At 37.3% G+C, this 20496-nt stretch overlaps 1 protein-coding gene across 2 annotated transcripts in view; it reads left to right on the forward strand.

The window, feature by feature from the left end:
* Nucleotides 1-20496, forward strand: part of POLA1 (DNA polymerase alpha 1, catalytic subunit) — a 216034-nt gene that overhangs the window by 168728 nt on the left and 26810 nt on the right. The window lies entirely within an intron of this gene.

Here is a 20496-nt window from a genome sequence, read left to right on the forward strand (position 1 = left end):
GTTTAATAGCAACTTGCCTTCTAGAAGCTAGAACTACACATTTTTACTCCTCAGATCTAAACTACTAGTCTGTAACATAAACCAGAAAGTAGAAGATAGCGTGAATTTAGTAATTCTCTGTAAGAGGAATGTGCTGTGTTGGAATAACCAATTTAAGAGTATGTCGTACATCTCCTTTGTTCTTTTGATGCAACTGTGCTTTGGAAAAAGTGCTTTTCTTACATTACACCGTTAAAGAAATGTCTTTGCGTGGAGTTGGAAGGACATGGCAACATCAGTAAACAGATTAATTAAAAATATCTATTATTTCTTTTAAAAAAAGGCCAATTAAAACTTAAGTTCAACTATTAATATCTAAAAGACCCTTTTTATCAGGGGATAAAATGATGGCACAAGAAAAGCTGTAACACTAATTATCTACAAAGCTCTGTTAAATACACAAATTAAGCTAATGTTAGGAAGACTTTTTTTCATGTCTTCTTCCAATTACCATAACATTTGTGAAGTTAAACAACTCTAAGCTATAATGGATTCGCAACTTTTGTGCAGCTAAGTGATTTTCAAGCTGACAGAAGAGTATTTCTAATGGCAGACTAATGGTTGGCTGATTGGGAATTCTGAATAAAACTGTATTTGGATCTCACCTTTGTAGTGCATTGTTTCACAAAGAGCATTTTCATTGCATCCTGTATGCATTTTTGGTGGTGTCTGTGGAGAAAAGGTGCTCTGGCTGTAGACTGCTGCTACTATTCTGATAGCTGTTCTTCTCTGAAATTCTTTCCCCACCCCTGCCCTCCATCACCAGCTAGGTGGATAGGTGATGGAAAGAGACTAAAACAAAAAAGTCTTTCTAAATGCTGTATTACTAAGCCTTATATAAAGGCCATAATAGCTGCAACCTCTTAGCTAAAAGATGCTCAAATAAGCGAACAATCTGGTCTTGACCTGTTGTATTGATGTTCCTTCTTTCACAAACTCTTATTTCCTTTCTTAATTCTTTTGAGACTGAACTTGCTTTGATATTTGTACTTCAGAGTGGTCTTGTACATCCAAAGAAAGGCACATTGTATAGTCATCTGAGTCTAACAAAACTTCATAGACGTATGGAGGGTATGTTATATAGTTGTAACTACTGCTAGCTAAAAGCAAATGGCTCTGCGTGTAGAACTCTGTCCTAATACAAGGACAAAGAGTAGAAGAGACTTGATGGGCGATTGCATCCAACCCCTGCTCCTGCAGACCACCACGTCTTACAAGGATTGCAAGTTTATGGAACTTTATTTTGAAACCTGTGGGTAATTTTTCCCCTTTTACTGTTCAGTGTGTTTCAGACACTCATTCTATGATGGCTGAAAACTTCACTGTAATTTTTCTATTCTCATTTGTTTGCAGATAGTTTATGTCCATCCACTAAATGTTTGTTGATTTTTCCCTCCCTGAGATTCTCCACTATATTGTTAGAAACAGTGGTGGCCTCTTTTTGTTCTGTTTTAAATTAAGCAAGTTTTTGTTTTAAAATAAACTAAACAGTTTTAAACTTCTTTAGCTTCCTTTTGTAAGAATTGGTCTCTGTTGCATGATCACTTGTCTTAGCACCTTTGTGTGCAATCTTTTCAAGGTTGAATTTGTCTAAGTATGAGGAAGTAGAGTTATACCTGGTATTCCAGATGGTGTCTATCCAGTGTCTTGTACACGGGATCCATACCTTTACTGGATGTACCTCTACTGATACACGCTTAGTTGTGTGTGCCATTTTCATACCTTCATCGTATCATTAACTTGTCATCCTATGATGATAGAAATCTTGAGATCTGAGGATTTTTTTTCCTCTTTCTGAGTCATGAGTTCATCTCTCAGATTTATGGCATTTTGTTTTACTTTAACTTTCTGAATTTCATTATTTTGGACTGCTTAATCTCATTTGCAATTTAAGACTTTACTGTCAGATAAATTATTTCTGAAAAACAGTATGATGTCTTCAGCGTTCACATGATTTCTCACCTTCTGTCTTAGTCAGCAAATAGCATGAATTTATTTTTTGGACCCTCACTACCAACTGGGGAATGTTAAATAAAATTAGCTTCAAGTGTAATTCTCAAGAAATTGTTAGAACTCTGCTATGACCTTCCATTCTCTTCAATAGTTCACCTTTCAGAACAATGTATTGTTCTCTTTTTCTTAGACATTTTAAAGTTATTGTATAACCTTCTTCAACCAGCCAGTGATTTCAGACATGGTGCTATAGCAAGTGCTAAGGTCAGATAAATTTTTCTTTGAAAATGGATTCTCTTCAAAGGGACAAACTAGGTGAGTCTGGTAAACCTATGTACAGTTCTGTCCCATTTTCCATATACCTTTTGTGAGGGCGATGTTTTTCTGTTGCTCCAGAAGTACATGCAGAACTTCAGAATAATTGCTTATGGCTATTCAGATCACTTATTTTGTTCTCATAGGTATGTGTGTTCTGTTTTCTAGTGATATATGTTACTGGTATGATACACTTATTGTGAAACTCTGTAGTATTGGAGTAACAATTTTCATATTCCGATTTTGTCATAATTCCAAAGTGGAAATTTAGTGAACTCTTCCCCTTAACAACATGAAGCTCATGTTTGTTTTCCCTTGAAAGCAAAAAATTTTGTTTCCCTGCCATCATTCATTCAGAAATCGTTCCGTCCTTGACCTGTGTGACCGCAAGGCGGGCAAGAGAGAGTCAGATACTGGCGGAGAGAGACTCTCAAGGTTCATAAGGGGTTAAACAGGATAGACTTAATAAAGGACTTACACTACAGACTGCACGGGGAGCCCCGGGAACTGTGAGGAGGTCGCTGATGGGAGGCTGCTGGAGGTATGGGTTGGATGCACAGACTGGACACACAGACAGGACTTCCCCTGTTGTTCATAAGGGCCCCTTAAATCTACTAGAACTGTTTCCTTATCTCAGCTGTGCTAACCTTGAGTAGCTACTGCCCGGGAAGCAGCTGGACGTTTTTGACAAGACGGAATATTCCTGCCTCGTTCCGATGGGAATCTGGTCAGTGTGTAGTCTCACACTCTGGCCTGCTACCATGCACTCTGCCAGGCACTGACTCCTTGCCAGATCTTCTGCAGGTGTTCTCACTACAACCTGTGATCAAAACTTTAAGTTTTGTTCAGCTTGGATATCTTCAATCTCTTACTTCTTTACTTTTTATGTGGCTAAACAACATATTTGCTACTGTTTTGTTTTTGTTTTTGTTTTTTGCTTTCTTTAGGGGAGAGAGGTGTTTTTGAAACCTAAATCACATAGACTTTTGGCAATTCTTCTTTTTCTTGTCATCTTTCCTGACTTTTTGCAGACCGCTTGCTCTTCTTTTTCTTATAGATTCTGTTTATTCCTAATAGCAATTTTAAATTATTATTCATGTTGGAGTTGTCTTCTCTAACCCAAAAGATTTTTCCATGGCTTGAGATTCAAGATATAAATGTAATGTTCCACTATAGCTTGAAGGAATCTGTGCCTCCTCTCCATTCAAAATCTTGAAGTTTCACTAGTAGTTCAATTGCATTTTCTATATTTGCCTTTTCAAAATTGAAAATGTTAATTACAAGCAGGCTTTTGTTTATTCAGCCATTTAATTTGAAGATCCCTACTATTTCTCAAAATGGAATCTGAAATAATATTGTTAAATAATTGGGAGTTCAAAAAGTCATCCAAACTGCTTCACTTCCTCACAAGAGGTTCAATACCATTGTTTGCCTAGGCTCCTTTTTAAAGATAGGCTAGGTCTAAAACTTCCTCTGTTTCTACAACTTGTCAGATTTCACAGCCAGTGTCTTCTGGTGCTTCACAAAACTTACCAATAGAGAGCTTGTCTTAATCTCTAAGTGGAATTTTGCTTTCTGAAGCTTATTTTGTCCACCATGGATGATGACTTATTTTCTTCCTTTTAGAGTGTTTTACATTTAAAACCAGACTGTTATCTTCTAGATCTTCTTTAAACTACAAACCTGCATTTGGAGGGAGGGAGGGTGTTGCCCTTGTCTGCCTGTTGTTTTATAGACATTTTCTATGATGATAATTTTCACTACAGTCCTTGGACTTTGCCTGCCTCATCTTCATCCTTCTTGATGTAGAGTAGACTTAGCATTACAGGTCAGATCCTACCAGAGTGGAAAACAGCAGAAGGATTAATTAACATGTTTTGCAAGCTATTTTTCTGTCTATTCATACCAGTATGGTGTTTACAACATTTGCAAGAACACTGTTCACTCTTGTTCTACTTGTGAGATAGTGTAATCCTTACGTACTATTCTGCACAGCTGTTTCTAACCAGTTTTTCCCTTTCTGTATTTGTACGGTTGATGTATTTATACAAAGGGACAGTGGTTTTGCACTTTTCTCTGTTAATTAACAGTTTAGGGTGGGGGAGAAAGGTTTCAAATAGATATCCAGTTTCTCAAAACCATTTTAAAAACTAATCTGGTCCTTTAGCATGCTTACAGTTCTTCCCAGTTTATCATCTACAAAACTGAATTGCAGTTTGATTTGGGAATGCGCTGTGTTCCTTACTTCAGGTCTTTAAGAAAAATATTGATTAGCTCCCTGACAGATACCTGTGCAGCTTCGTTCAAGACATCCTTTAATTTTGGCCCTGGGCTATTGATGATCAATATGTGTTTTTCTAAACAAAGCTGACCGTGTTTTCCTAGTACGCTATGAAAATACAAGAACAGAAGTTCTTATATGAGACCAGATCAAAGTCCATCTAGCCTTGTTCCTTATCTCTGGCCAGAAATAGGTGCCAAAGGAAGAATACAAGAACAGTGCAGGCATACTTGTTGCTTTACCCAAAGACCCTCCCAACCTTCAAACATTTCCATCTTAATGACTCTGTCAGCTGGATATGGTATTTAGTAACCTGCAGGGATTTTCTCTTCCACAAATTCATCCAAACTCCCATTGAGCTCATGAGCATCTGTTCAGTGGGTATCAGGAACTTCCTCAGATCCACCACCTGTTGCATAAAGGACCCCATGCTTTTATTTTAAACCCAGTGACTACTGTCTGCCTTTGTTGTCTCTTGGTTCTTGTACTGGAACACAGACCAACAGTGAATCCACACACACTTTTCCATGCTGGTCCTGACCATGTAGACTTCTCTCAAATCCCCCCTGCATCTTTTTCATGGCTTTTCTAAATTGAAGACTACTAATCTCTTTAATTGTTTCACATATAAATTATTTAATTTCTTTGTTCACCTTTCCTTGGAACCTTCTCTCATTTTTCTAAATCTGTCTTGGGATGGGAGACCAAAAGAGGGCACCATATTCAAGATACAGGTGAACCCTGGATTTATACTGTGGCGTAATTGATATTCTCTGTTTTGTTCTCTGTTTTCTCCCAATAATTCCTAATATTTTTGCTTTTTTGCACTGCTGATCATTGAGTAATGGTTTTCACGGAGCTAGCTATTGTAATCTGCTTCTGGTCTTGTCAGAGCTCATTCTTCTGCAATTAAGGTTTGGAAAAAATAATCCTAGGTGTATTGCTTTATGTTTATCTACACTTAATTTAATTTGCCATTTTATAGTCTGGTTACTGATTCTGATAAAATCTTCCTGACTTTCTTTAACATTGACTCAAACCTCTACTATCCTGATAGCACCACAGAGTTACAACCAAATCAGTGTCTTACCTACCTACCTGCCTGCTCTCCCAGGTCATTTATGAATACAGGGCAGGTTGCTGTGGAGCTCCAGTGGTGACCTTTCTCCAGAGCGAGAACTGACCACTTAAACTCTGTTTCCTATCTTTAACCAGTTATTTATCTAGTCCCTCTTATGCCGTGACTGCTTCTCTCTACAATGATTTTGGTAGGAAACTGATGGATGTCTTTAGAAGATCCCCAAGTAAACACAGTATCTGTTGGATCGTCCTTATCCACATGCTTGTTGAACACCTTCCAAGACTCTAGTAAAGTTTGTGAGACAGGCCTTGGCCTGTAACACAAGCTGTGTTAATTCTTCCCCAGTAATTGTATTTATTCAAGTGTCTGCTAATACTGTTCTTTATCATTTCAACTCATTCACACAGTACAGATGTCAGGCTTATTGGCCTGTATTTCACCCAGATTTCCTGGATTTGCCTTTATTATCATCAGAAGACAATTTCAAAAGCCAGACTAAAGTCAAGGTGTGGCATCAGCTAGGTGTCCTCTCTTCCAAGACCTGTTACCCATTGCGATACATACTCAAGATTCTTTGTGTTTCTGCTGTACAAAGTGAAACTCTGAAATTCCTTTGCTGTCTTTCTAAGTTAGGAACTGTTGCACAGTTAGTAACAGGTCAAAAAAACAATTTAATCTTCAATATCGCTATGCCAGAAATCCTAATTCACAGATGCCAGTGATAACATACAGTCTGTTTATTCTCAATTAATTTTGTAAACAATCAGGAAAGGAAAGAATGCTCCATCGTGACTAGTAATGTACTCAAAATGTTTTCAGCCCCTCCTTACACGTTAAAGATTTTCAAAGCTTTGTTGTGGATTTAGTCAATGAGCAGTCAAAGCAGCAGGAAGCAATAGGAGTAACAAAGCAGCAGCATCTTCTGTTCATTTGGATGGAAAAAAACATAGGTGGGCTATCAGTGATTTAAACAGGTGGTGTTTAAATACAGGAGTGTGCTCACTCTGTATGCCTTAACTTCGGAAATGGAAACCAATGTGTTTGTATAGCTACGTCATCAGGAGATCAAAATAGAGTACAGCAGGCTTTACATCATTATTCTATTCAAGTATTGCTGTTGTTAAATGTTCCAAGAGAGTGCTGTTTTCATTTTCCTTCTGCAATAAAGTAAAATCCGTTAAAAATGAAGAGAAACTGAGCCCACATAAAGTCAGTAAAGCTACTCTGCTTCAGACATCACTGGCTCAGTTCTCCCTCCTGCCATAAAACAGAATGTCTTAATGCAAGACTCTGGATAAGAATTCTGCAGTCTCCTTACTCACAATGACTGCAACATTATTCCAAAAGTAGTGCATTGACATCACTGAGGTTATTCGTGGTGCTTGAAATTTTTTAGTGAAATGGGAATCTGATTATTAAACTCTGTTTCATACCATAAAATGGAGGTGAAAGTGTCTCGCAGTACCGTTTCTAAGAGAGGTAAGGTTACTTGTGTTGTTTGCAATGCATTTAGGTATTTCAGGAACAGAAATCACAAAGATGCTATGGTATATTCTCTCACAGGATATTTTCAAGTATTGAGCCCCTAATTATTGGATTCCCAAACAGTCTGGGCACATCAGTTTAGTGGATAAGCAGAAGAAAGTGAGGATGAGGGGAAGATAACTTTGGAGAAAGTTCATAATGAAATATTCCTGCATGTCAGGAAGACCTGTATCTCCAAAGTATATGCAAGTGCTTGGAAGTAGAATATAATTGTTTAGATTATGTATTTATGGACTGTAGTTTCATTAAACCAAATGCATATTCAGAGGATGATTTTGCACTTTTGTCACAGCCGTGTATATGCCTTACTTCACCCTTCTGTACAAACACTCAAAGCGTCTAGTTTACTTTATGGATGAATAAACTGCAAAATTGTATTGGGAAAAAATGAAACTCTTTTAGGCTGTATGACCTAGATGTAAAAACATGAAATTCAGCTCTGAATATTTGTGTGCATCCTATAATTTAAATGTTGGGTTTTTTCCCCAGTATGTTCATTCCTTGGTGTGCCAAGTATCAGTTTGAAGTGAAATTTTTTTATAGAAGAATTCTTATAACTCTTTGAAAGAAGACCATTTTAAAAGGAGATGTTAGCAGAGCTGCTTGTGTGAGTGTGGCTGAAACGTGTAAGCTGATGGTGGTGGTGGGACATAGGCAGACAGGCTGTTGGGGCTAGGACTGAAAGGATGTGCTTGAGCAAGGAGCTGTTTCTGCTCTGAGATGCAGTGTGGACGTTCTCTCAGACAGAGAAAAGAAAGTGTGTATAGCATGGAGCTGGAAGGATTGTATTGTATATGAAAACAGTGTAATGAAATGGAGATTTTTGGCATCCAAACTATTTGCCACATATTTAACAATCTATAGGCAAGAAGACTACACAAAGTACTTGTTGCACTAAGTAAGGAAGGGGTTATATATTGTGTACATAATTTAATATACTTACATAGTATACTGAAAGGGTTGTATGGTTAATTGCACACAGTTTTTCAATGGAAGATAAGGAGAAATCATATAAATAACCTATATATATATATGTGCGTGTGTGTGTCTTTATTTTTAAGAGAGTGATAGCTGAAACTTGGCATAACTCTGAGAGAGTACAGTTCAGTTACAGAAACCTATTTTTGAGAGCTTTACGTCTCTAGTTGCTGTCACTCAGACTTCAGTTCACCGTAGTGATCTTTGCATCAAAGGAAACAAATGCTCTTCTCCACCTTTGCTCTCAAGTCTCGTCTTTCATCATGTTGTTCTAGAAGAAATTGTAAAATATTAATTTCCAATAATTTAATCTTTGAGTACATCTTCAAAAGCACCTGTTCATTTTTCCTTAACGTATTCTGTTTTGTAGAGGAAGATTTCTGAACTTTTTTGCAGTTTGTCTTAAGCATTATTCAGATGTATCTGCTTGAACAACTGTTACAATGGAGGGGGAGGAAAACACTGGAAACATAAAACTCACAAAAAAATGAGAATGTCTACAAATATAAATTCAGAATTTGAGCATGAATTTTCAATCTTTTACCTAGAAGTGTAAAGGTCCTGGAAAGGTTACAGAGGAAAAACACACATTTTTTCAAATACTGACATGACTGCAAATTTTGAGTCATTGTATCTTGAATATTTTTAAATCTAACTTCTTAAAACAATAAAAATTTTGCATGCACATTCAGTGCAATTTTTCTGACCCTTTTCCAAGTAATGCATAATGTATTTAGCTGATCTGTAAATCTTAAGTTGTCTTTCCAAAACGATCATACAGTTTTTATTATCATTTCAACATTTTTAATGTCTTATGTGAAACTTTTTTTTTCCCCCATTCTGTTTCTTTTTGTGTGGTGTTCTTCAGATTTTTATGGTCTTTTTGTTAAACCTACAGAATCTAAGTAAACTGCATTATGCTGTAGGTTTCTACAACCCTATCTCTGAGCACAAAGCTTAATGGACTGACACCTCTCTTTGAGTTAGGAATTGTTGTAAATTATTTTCTCTGCTTGTGAATGGAAATAATGAGTTACAACAGCTGTGATACATCCATGATGTGGGAAATCTGTGGCATGACCAGAACTGCATTTACTGTGCCTCTTCTTCTTTCTCTAATAAAATGGTTTTGATTAAGAAAGACTTTTTTTTTTTAAATCACACTAGTGCTAATATTGCAGGTTGGGATGAGGTAGATGGGTTAGCTAACTTCTGACTCCTCGTGACTTGGAATGGTTATTTGATTTCTTCAAAAAAATATCCTGCTGCTGACAGTCTTTTTTTGCGTATATGGGAAAAAGTGAGCAAAAATATTGTCTTCTCATTTGCACTTCATTTTTTTACTATTTAAATAGCTATATAGCAGCTTGTGATAGAATATACTATTGCATAGACTATCTAATGCAGTCTGACTCCTTCATCAATTCTCTTTTGACAGTCTCTAAACAGGGAATATACTTTAAAACCTTTATTTCCTTCATCATTTCTTTTTTATCTGCAACTCTGATGTTTTCCTGTAGGGACCTTTGTCCTTCTGATTTCATCTGTCTTAATAAAGATTTTGTTTGTTAATGCAAGTCAGAAATGATGAGGCTTGTTTTAATGACTGCTCCTTCTCACAGCAGCAAGCACTTTTCTCTAGCGCAAAGTGAAAGAAGAGCATGTTGCTCCTTGCAGAGGACCCTTAAGTTTGATGGACCTGTGTTTTAGATCCCAGATTTCTGATATCAATGCTAATTCTTTAAAATTATTTCTGTAGAAACTGGAAATATAAACAGTTTTACTCTGTGTAATCCATTCAGTATACATGTGACTAGACATCAGAAGGATAATATAAATCCCAGGTTTTAAAGAGATTTAAAAAAAGATGCAATTATCTGTATGATAAGTCTCATATAAGAAATGTATTTTAGAACTTGCCAGTGATGGCTTTTAATCACTTTGGTATTTTGAGGAAAATGGTAGCTTTAAACAGATGATACAGAATTTATTTTTAAAAATGTATTGTGCTTATACAGTTGATGGCTTTTATTTCCATAATGTTTTTTACTACATAATTATACATCTTAATTACGTAATTACCGTCATAATTATTATGTAATTACATGTAGTTCCACTAATTACAAAATCAGGAAGTGTAATTATCTACTAAAAACTTTCCGAAATCTTATTTGTTCACTAGAGATTATTTAAAAGACCAGTGACCTACTGAAGATGGCATACAGTGTTATACATGAAGCCCAACCCTCCTTTTTTCTTCCTTTATGGCCAGTATGGTTTGAGAAGGTTGTAGAAGGACTTTCCTGTCTTTAATTATTATTTCCCTTAAAATTAGTTTTAAAGCCTTGACTGTATTCCCCATAAATCTGGGCCTCTTCATTTTTGTCATTCTTACTCTGAATTTAAGTATTCTGTTACTGGAGTTACATAAAGTTTCACTCTTTGAATTAACACCTTTCTAACTTCATTCTTTGTATTATGTTTGAGCTTAGCTGAGTCTGATGTCTGATGTCGGTTATAAAGATGATAGGAAAAATATTTTTTATGACCATATATATGTGGAGTAAAATCGTGACTCCGCAAAAGATTTGGGGAATGCAACTGATTTCTCTTAGGCCCAAGATTTTTCTTGGGGTGTAAGATTTCTTTTTTTATTTATTTTCCCATATTGATATACATTAATGCCTGTAGGATGATTTATTACTTAATAATGCATGTGTTAAATTTATGTATTTGTCCAACAGTACAGCTTGAAACAAAAATGTTTTACTGCAGGTTAGAGGAAAAAAAACCTAATATTCAGGATTTTTTATGGTGGTTTTGTCCTGACACTTGATTGAAACTGTGCGGATGGAAACTATTTGTTTCCCGTATGTTAAGTACGTCTCATGTATTACCTTTGATAGATTGAATTAAGAGTATTGTAAAGTGTTAAATTTACTGGCTGTTCATTCAGTAGCACTGTGACTTGTATTGAAATGACATCAGAAATACAAAGCTTTTTCTCACATTAATCGTGGCAGCAAATATGCATTTATTATGTCCCGATATTAACTTAAAGAGAAACAACAAAGGGAAAAATACTTTCAACAACAGGAAAGAGAATGCATGTGAAAAAGCTGATGTAAAAAAGTAAATGATTAATAATGAAAAGGCAGAAAATTGTAATCTCTGTGGCAGAAGGGAAATGGTCAAACTGGGACATAAAGAAAATAGGTTACTGTAATATTGAGCTGCAATTTCTGTGGAACTCTCCACGACACAATATTGTGTATGCATGTGTATCTTTGTATAATTTTCCTGTGCTCATTATATAAGCAGCTACTTTACTATATACTTACCAAAAGCTATTTTAATCTCCCAAACTTGGCGTTGGTTCGCAGGTGATGTGAGCCTGACATCTTCTTGATGTTAAATGGAGTTACCTCAGTTTGCATCTACTAAACATATGAATCCAAAGGAGAATTTGTCTCCAAACCAATATGAGTTATATTGACCTATAAAAGAAACATATGGATTCATCAGCTGTGAACGCAGATTGTAAAACAGGTTTCTTATTTGGTCTCCAAGATGTGAATTAATACTTCAAATAAATTTATTTTAATTATTATACTTACTGAAGTATAATAACCATACAGGAGGCACTTCTTTTGAAATATCTTTCAGTATCCTTAAAAAACAAAACATTTATATCAAAGACTTGATGAAAATATAACTATACCTTTTTTCTCTGTGGAATAGATGGCAAATTCTTATCTTGATTAAGGACTAGAAGGCTGTGTAGAGAACAGCATAATAATAAATATTTATTCTGTAGAAAACATGAAAGTGGTGTAAATATGTGAATAAAAAGGCAGTGTAAGACAGAGAAGATCTAAATGCAGCTTAAAATTGATTTATGAGTGTTTTTTGTCATCTCTACATCAGAAAAATGTGGCAGTATCAACTAATTCAAGCTGATCCTTCTGTTTGTGCAAAAAAAAAAAAATTGTGAGTACTTGAAGCCATGGGTATTATTGCCCTGACAATAAAGAGTATACAAGAAACTATTTGGAGTACGTATTTCACAAAAGCGTGCGAGAACGCAGCCGCTGCCTGCGGGTCTCACAAGCAGCGCCTCCAGGTTTTGAGTCCTCCTTCTAGCAAAGAGACGATTGTTCCCTGACAGAGAGTGTTTCTATGAGATGAAAAGAGAGAGGAGAACTACCACTCTTTTCTGCAGTTATTTCAAGGATCATCTCATTATAACAGTCTGGTTACCAAATTTCATGTTTCAGGCTGATATAATTCTGTTGACTTTCAAGAACAAATTGATCTTCTGTGACAGGTCAAAATTGGTGGCTAAGCCTTAGAGCAAAAATGCAGCGGGCTGTGTGTCTCTGCTGTCTTGTCCCGCTCCTCTGGGAGGTTTTGGCTGGGTGGGAGGGGGTGGTTGACTGGGTTAGGGAGTTGTTTATTTTTATCTAGTGGAAATTAGTTTGGAAGAAGTTGATTTGATCCTGCCAGGATTACAACTGTCAAATGCATATCAAAATGTTTTCCTATCTTATATTATTTAACTCAGAATATAATAATGTAATTATTTTGACATGAAAATGTTAGATACTGTAGTATTTCCATTTATCTTTAAATAGACATTTTTCACTTTGCAAGAGATGCATGCAGTAAGACAAAACAAATGAACAAAAAGGAGTGAGTGACAGCCTAAGTCAGTTTATTTAGACGATAAAACAAATAATATTTGACGTTAATAGAATTTTATGAACTTGGAATTAAAACATCTAGCTATTTATGGTTTGTTCATATTTCTGGTGTAACAATATATGGTGCATAAACAGGCAGCAGAAGACAATACGTCCTCTAAGCTGCATGTTTTTTAGATGAATATTTTTATCAGAAATTGTGTTAAATGTTTTTGGGAAGGACAAAGGTATACTAAAGGAAAACTTCAAATTATGTATCATTTTTATACAGTTCCTATATCATATACATGTATATTCACTCCCAGTTAGTCTACTTTTGATTTTTTGCTAGAGCTGAGCCTCTAGTTTAAAAAAAATTTATTAAAAAATATCTAATGGTAAATGACAAAAACAAATATAGTTAACATATTTACTAAGAGAATATAACTACTATGCTTTTGAACAGTAATTCTTAACTATAGTAATCAAGATCTTGATGTGGAAAACTATTATTTTGTATTTTGAATGCTGCATTGTACAGGAATCAGTGGATTTTAAGTTGGTCATCACATGTACAATTTCATAACTTGATACATAATTCAATGATTTGAAATGTTACTTAATTTAAGAAGTCAAGAGTGTAGTTTCTTGGCCAGCATTAGAGATGAAAAAGAATGTCCCTGATTTTGCAAACTAGCAGACATCTGTGCACAAAATACGTGCGTTTGGTGAAGCACAACAGCTGCCGTACTTCTGATAGGTGCAGAGAGAGAGAGAGAAAGACAGAGAGAGAAATAGGATTTTATCTGAAAGTTTAGTTTCTGGGAATTCGGCTGCAAATTCAAAAACTTTTTCTATTTTTTTTCCTCCTCTGCACTAAAAGATTTAGCTACTGGTTCCCAGTTTAAGCCAAACTTCAAATACCACAGCAAATAACATTTTTTCAATGTTTCCGAAAGACGAAAGCTGTGATCCTGCAGAGCATTTACAGTACAGCATCTATCCCTTTTGCAACTTGGAGTAGAGTCTGGAGGCTTTGGTTAGGTTTGGTTTTATTGTATCGCTGTGGCAAATTTTAAGCATGAGAAGTATTCACTCGCAAGTTCCCATGTAGACACAATATGCAGTTTGTTTCAGTGTTTGGTCTATGAACATATTAGTAGGGTGCCTGTGTTTTCTAGTAAGAACAGAAAGGATACTTTTTCTTCTATATCATGGCATTTGGCACCCTTTACGATTGTTTTTGTTTTGTTTTTTCGTACATAAACACAGTCTCTGTCCTACTAGTGAACATGGCTGCTGCATTGACCGGTAGAGCATCCATGACCAACCGTGCTCTGTTAGAAGCCATCCCGTCAGCAGCCCCTTTTGCCCGTGCCCCCTGCGGCGCAGCTGGCTGCTGCTCTCACCGCCTCTCGCGTCCCAGGTCTCTCTGCAGTCATGGCAAAGAGCACTCGCTCGCATTCCTATGAACCCTGGGTTTGCTCAAGCCTCTCAACCTGCAGGTATGCTTCAAAAAGTAAAAGCACTCCTAATTGAAAAGGAAGAAGCAGTTGAAGTTATGACAGCCTTTGTAAACTCTTTCTCTTCAACTATAGTATAGTACCTAATACGTGTCATATGAGAGAGCAGTGTTGATAGCAATGATTTATCACTTAAAGCACCAGCGCATTCCTTTTTCCCTTCTTTCAGTTCTGTTAACTGCTCTTTGGGGGGGAATATGATGATCCAGAGAGCTTTTAAAAACTCTAAATGACAGAAATGCTGGGCTTTCAGGGACTCTCATCTCCACCTCTCTTTGCTGCCTTATTGCTCAGAGACCCTTTGGGTAATAGGTTTCAGTTTCCAGCTTCCATCAGCTTCCAGTGTGACCTAGGAGAAGTTTTAGACCCATGCCTTTCCAGGGATTTGGGTGCTGGTGCTTGACTATCACTAAGGACCTGGGCTTTCCTTTTGTGTTACCACGTCTTTAAAAAAAAAAAATATATATATATATATATAGCTGTAAAAGGAGAGTGACGGTACACTCATACTTTACAAAGATCATATGAGAATAAACGAAAGAAGGCTAAGATATAACCACAGACTACCACAGGATAAGATAATGTGAACAAGTAATTACCATGGTAAAGTCTTACATTGGACATTCACACCTTAGGATACCTTTCAGTTACTTGTTTGTGTGCCCCTACCTGAACTGTAGAAACCATATTAGTGGTTCAGCGTTACACTTTGAAAATTATGTTGCACTCCAACAGGATTTGAGGTTTTCTGTAACATAGCAATTACAGAACTAAAGCTTTCTTTTTTTCATGGGGGGGTAGTGGTTATTTATTTGTTTGATCTTTGCTTAAGAAACAACTTTCAGTTGTCACACCAAAATCCATGGCACTGTGTTGGTACCATAATCAAGGGCCTGATAAAATATTAACATTAAGGTAGCTTTTTATTAGGCTGTCTTAGGGATTTATGTGCTTTCTATTTAACAGATTGTGTTTAATAAAGGCAAGGAGAAATGCCTGTACGGAATTACACATGAGGAAAAAGCATTAATGCAAAGGAAGAATAAGGAAATAAAAGAGCGAACCAGATGTATAAAGTGAGCACTTAACATGCAAATTTGACAAAAAAAAAAAAAAAGAGAGAGAGAGAAAAAATTCACCATACAGTAAATGTGAGAGAGTCCTGAAAAACAGAAATGTTGAAGGATTTGGAGAGGCAACAATAAATGAAACTAATTTGCAGTGCAGCCTGACAGCAAAATTGGCCTCTACAAAATGTAACCTCTATTTTTATGGGCTGTTTGAACCAATGTGGTTAAAATTAGGACCTGCATGTCCAGTGGAAGCTCCCAGTCTTTGGATTTCACTACTGTTGTACTTGTTATCCTGTGAGGAATTCTTTTTTAATTAGAAAGTGTTGAATAAGATCTTTATGTGTGTGTTATTAAAAATTGTTGCACAGTCATAGGCACAAGTCTTACATTGGCATTAGCTGTCTTTGAAAGAATTCTAGAGTTGGAGTAGTTTGAAAACAGTTCGTTTTGTATCATCTTGTTCTGGATATGAAAAGGGGGGAAGGGAAAAAGACTCTGGAGAAGCATGTGATAAAGATGGTTTTTATCATCCTCTAAACATAAAATATGATTTGGGAGGAAGTCTCTCTTCTGTGCAGAAATCAGCAATTTTACAGATGGAGTACTTCCTTCTTGGTAAGATTCTTCAGCAGTTGCAAGCTGATGTTTTTGAAATGTCTTTAGTAGGCCAGTATTTCTGTTGAATAGTACATTTTTTGAAGGCCGTTATTATGATAAACCAGGTTCTTAGCATAATTCAAATTAGTGTATATACTTTGGTTTTAAAAATGGAATTCTACTGCAGAGTGTGAACCACAAATGGCACTCAGGAAAAAAGATACTATTGAACATGCTCAGAAATTTTTAAATTTAAAGACTTCCCAACAATGTGAGTGTGCTTTGTGTTGCCAGTTGGGTCTAAATAAGAGAGGCCCAGGGAATGCCTCAAGGTCAAACAAACTTTTCATTATAAAGTAAAACTCTCTAGTGCAATATATTCCAATTATAAAGATAATATAAATCACCACAGTGACAGGCTTACTTAAACAGTAAGAAGTCACCTTTATCTTTTCAGCTGATATACATTGCCTTTAATAAAAAAAGAAAAAGAGTGAGTGCTGAGTTAGGAAATGGTAGGCAGCAACAGTAAGTTTAGGAATGAGTGGGGGTACACACAAAAGTTTTCCTCCCTTTAGAGGAAATCCATCTGATGCTTTGCTTTCACAGATGCAAAGGGGAGAGAGGAGTGGAGAGAAGATCCCTCATCTTTCCCTGGGTAAGGTTTTCTGTGCAGCCACAGGTGATCCACCACTGGATATGCCTCCCAAAGTGGTGTGTGTATGGTGATATTTGAGATGAAATTTGTCACTTGTGCTACATATGCAACAAGATCCTAGTAGAGATGTGACATGAACACTGCTAAAATATGAAATATCTCAAAAAGCCAAAGGAATAAAGTCCAGTAATGTGACCAAGAGACTGCATACTTTTCCCCTCTCTACTGGGAATGATGGCATGCTTCACAGATTTTCTGGGGTCTGAACAGGAAGAAGTGATAATGTTTTGTTTAAACAGAAGAGAGGTGAGATCCCCTTCTGCACAGAAGATACCAGTTCAGTCTTAGCAAGAGAATCAGAATGGTTGAGGGGGGGAAGGCACCTCTGGAGATCATCTAGTCCAATCCCCTGCCCAGAGCAGGGTTGCTCAGGGCCATGTCCAGTCAGGTTTTGAACACCTCCAAGGATCAAGACTCCTCAACCTGTCTGGGCAGCTTGCTCTGGTCCTAGACTACTCCCACAGTAAAAAGTTGGGGGGGGTTATGTTTATTTGGAATTTCCTGTATTTTTGTGTGCTCATTGCCTCTTGTGCTGTCCCTGGGCATCGCTGAGAAGAGTCTGGCTCTGTCTTCTTGACACCCTCCCATCAGATATTTATAAACATTGATGAGATCCCCCCGGAGCCTTCTCCAGGCTGAACAGTCCCAGCTCTCTCAGGCTCTCCTTGTGTGAGAGATGCTCCAGTCCCTTAATCATCTTTGTGGCCCTTTGCTGGACTCGCTTCAGTAACTCCATGTCTCTTGTACTGGGGACCCAGCACTGGACCCAGCACTCCAGGTGTGGCCTCACCAGGGCTGAGTAGAGGGGAAGGATCCCCTCCCTCGACCTGCTGGCAATGCTCTGCCTAATGCAAACCAGGATGCCATTGGCCTTTGCCTCAAGGGCACATTGCTGGCACATTTTCAACTCATTGTTACATACTTCTTAACTTGTTATATGAGTCCCTGAATATATAGGTGCTGTGTGAATAGTGGCTCTGCTGTTCACATACTGCCTTAGTGAACCAGAGCAGGCATTGCACACCAAATGTTACTAGTGGAAAAAACTCCCCACAGTGGTATGCAGTTCGTCTCAGCTTTGAGGTCTACAGTTCAATCATTTATATGTGAATTTTTCACCCTGTGCTTCCCCTATACAGTCAGTGGAGAGAAATAGACACTTTTAGGGCATTGCTCATCCAATCTCATTTATACTAGTTTGAGATGGATCACACCTGAGAAATGCCTCTATTTTTTTCCCCCCATTGTTTATAAAGGAGGTCCAGGGTGACTGGTTCAGATTTAGGCAGCGGTATTCCAAGAGAAGTTATACCAGAAGCATCATTCATGAATTCACTGTGTTAGATGCCAAATGTGGAAAATTGCTACATATGGTATTCCAGTCACCTTAAGGTTTATCGTCAAAGGAAAAAAAGCATCAGAGTAGTTTCCTTTATCCTTCTACAGTTACGACCTCTGTTGACTAAAGCAAGGTGAGAAGAGCATGTTGTTCTGAAATAAACCACATCTGCATCCCAGAATCATCTGCTTCTAAAGTGTATATAGCTAATTGGAAAGACTTGGGGAAAGGCATCTAGACATAAATGTTAACCATGAGGAGACAGAATGCCATGACTCCCACAGCTCCTTCAGGAAAATCTGCTGAGAGGTTTGCAAACCAACCTGTAAAAAATCAGCTCATTCTGGCTTCTGTCACTGAAGCAGACTTCTGTTTTGTGGTTATGTGCAGAGACAGCAAAGGATGTAATTCTTCTGAGCCCCTAATATTTTTCACAGGACTGAATCTGGAGGCTCGGCTTCCTCTATGGGGCCATTTGAAAATTAATTCACAATCATCAAGGTGAATGCTGTTATCTGTTAATAGCTATTCTTTACCCACAAAAGATTTCAGCAGTTAAAAGCCAAATCCATCGACCTCTGCTATTTTATATTCAGTAAATACAGGGATTTTGATAACTCTAGAGGATCTTATCCTAAAGAGCAGTTTAATATTCTTACAGCTTGTAGCACGTAATCCTCCTTTCTCCTTAAGTGTCAAGCATGAAAAAGGAAAAAATACAAAAAAAATGTACAAAACTTGATTTAAGAAGGGCATTTAAAATATATTTCTGTGTAACAGAGGAGCCTTAGATAATCCATTATTTTATTTGTAGACCCTTTTTAAGACATGGAAGACAAAAGGCACGCATGGATATGCAAGTGTATCAAGTTAGTACACTGAGATCAAAGGCTATCTCTGCATGAGGGACTTTGCGCATTCTCTTCCAGATCAACTGCAGCATCAAGGACAGAAAAATCTGCAAAGCGTTTTGTTTGTTATGTGTTCAATCTCCTGTCATCTGCTAATGCAGTCTTTGTCAGAAAGTACTTAATGTTGTGGTACCCAAGTAACCTGCTTCCCTGTTTCACTTCCATTGTTCTGATGAATACATATCTCCTATATTCCCTGTTCAAAATTGCTGACTTTTCACAAATTGGAGATGATCAGTAGACATGTTTTCCTAGGGGAGAAAGAAAAAAAAATATTGACATCCTAGTAGTGGGGATAGTTGCATGGGTGGGAAAGAGTATATTGTTATTTTCACAATCCTTGATATATTATTGGCAGCTGAGCCTGTGACCTGTCAGTATTTCAGAATGGCCAGTCTTGTATCACTATTAAAAGGAAAGGAAGAGGATTTGAATTCTCAGAGAACCATGTGGGTGAGGGTCTTCAAAGAGAAGAAGTGCTCCATGCCCTGTATCTGAATAGCTGCAGGTGTGTGTTTTATCAACTTCTGTAATGCCTTGTAGATGAATTAGCAGGATTTGGGAGGAGTGCAGAGGGAGAAACAGGAAAGGAAAGGAGAATTTGTTTAAAAAGCTAAAAATACTTGGTTTTCATTTTCTTTTGAAATTGGCCAATGTGTTAAAACAGAATAATGTATTTGCTAATGTCCCGGTGCCCTAAATTAGAACTGCAGTGGTGTTCCACAGTACTGAACCCTCGTGAGTCACCGTTTTCTCATCTGCTTTTCCCTAGTGATACAAGTTGAAGTTAGCAGGGAGTTTGTCACAGTTGCTTTGTAAAAAGCATGCTTTTCAAGGAGTGCGCCCAGTCTGCTTTTTTGGAGAAGCTGTTAACTTCCGCTAGGACTGACAGTGCTTGTTTGGTGGCTTTCCTTGTGCATTTTGTGAAGTAGTTAGTTCTTGGATGCCTTGATCTTTGATACAGTCTAATTAAATTAGGAACAGATAACACAAGTTTGCCAGCAGTGGCAGGGTTTGTTTGTTTTTTTCCTCTCCAGCTAATTTCATACCTGTGAGGTTGATGTTATCAGCACTGTACTGAAAGTACTGCAAGTTCCCTTGCAGTCAGTATGCAGGACAAGTGACTAGGGAGAGTAACTGTGGAGTATTTCAGTATTTGTGTCTGTCATTCTCTGTTATGTAGCAGAGGAATAGACATTTCTCACCATGCTAGAATGCTTCCTGCATACAGTTTGTGCTGTCAACATACAGAACGTGCAGACCAACATCTGTAAATTAGTTCGTACTGGGGAAATGGGTGGTCCTTGTCCCAGATACCAGTGGTAATGAACATCAGGTGCCTGTAGCACCAGCAGCTCATGAAGGCAGCTGTTTTCTGAAGACATCTGACTCTGTAAAGCTCAAATTTTCAAGGGGTGAGGACATGACTAACTACTGATTGTTCACTAGCCTGACAGGAAA

The sequence above is a fragment of the Apteryx mantelli genome, chromosome 1, assembly GCF_036417845.1.
Source record: "Apteryx mantelli isolate bAptMan1 chromosome 1, bAptMan1.hap1, whole genome shotgun sequence".
NCBI lineage: Eukaryota > Metazoa > Chordata > Aves > Apterygiformes > Apterygidae > Apteryx > Apteryx mantelli.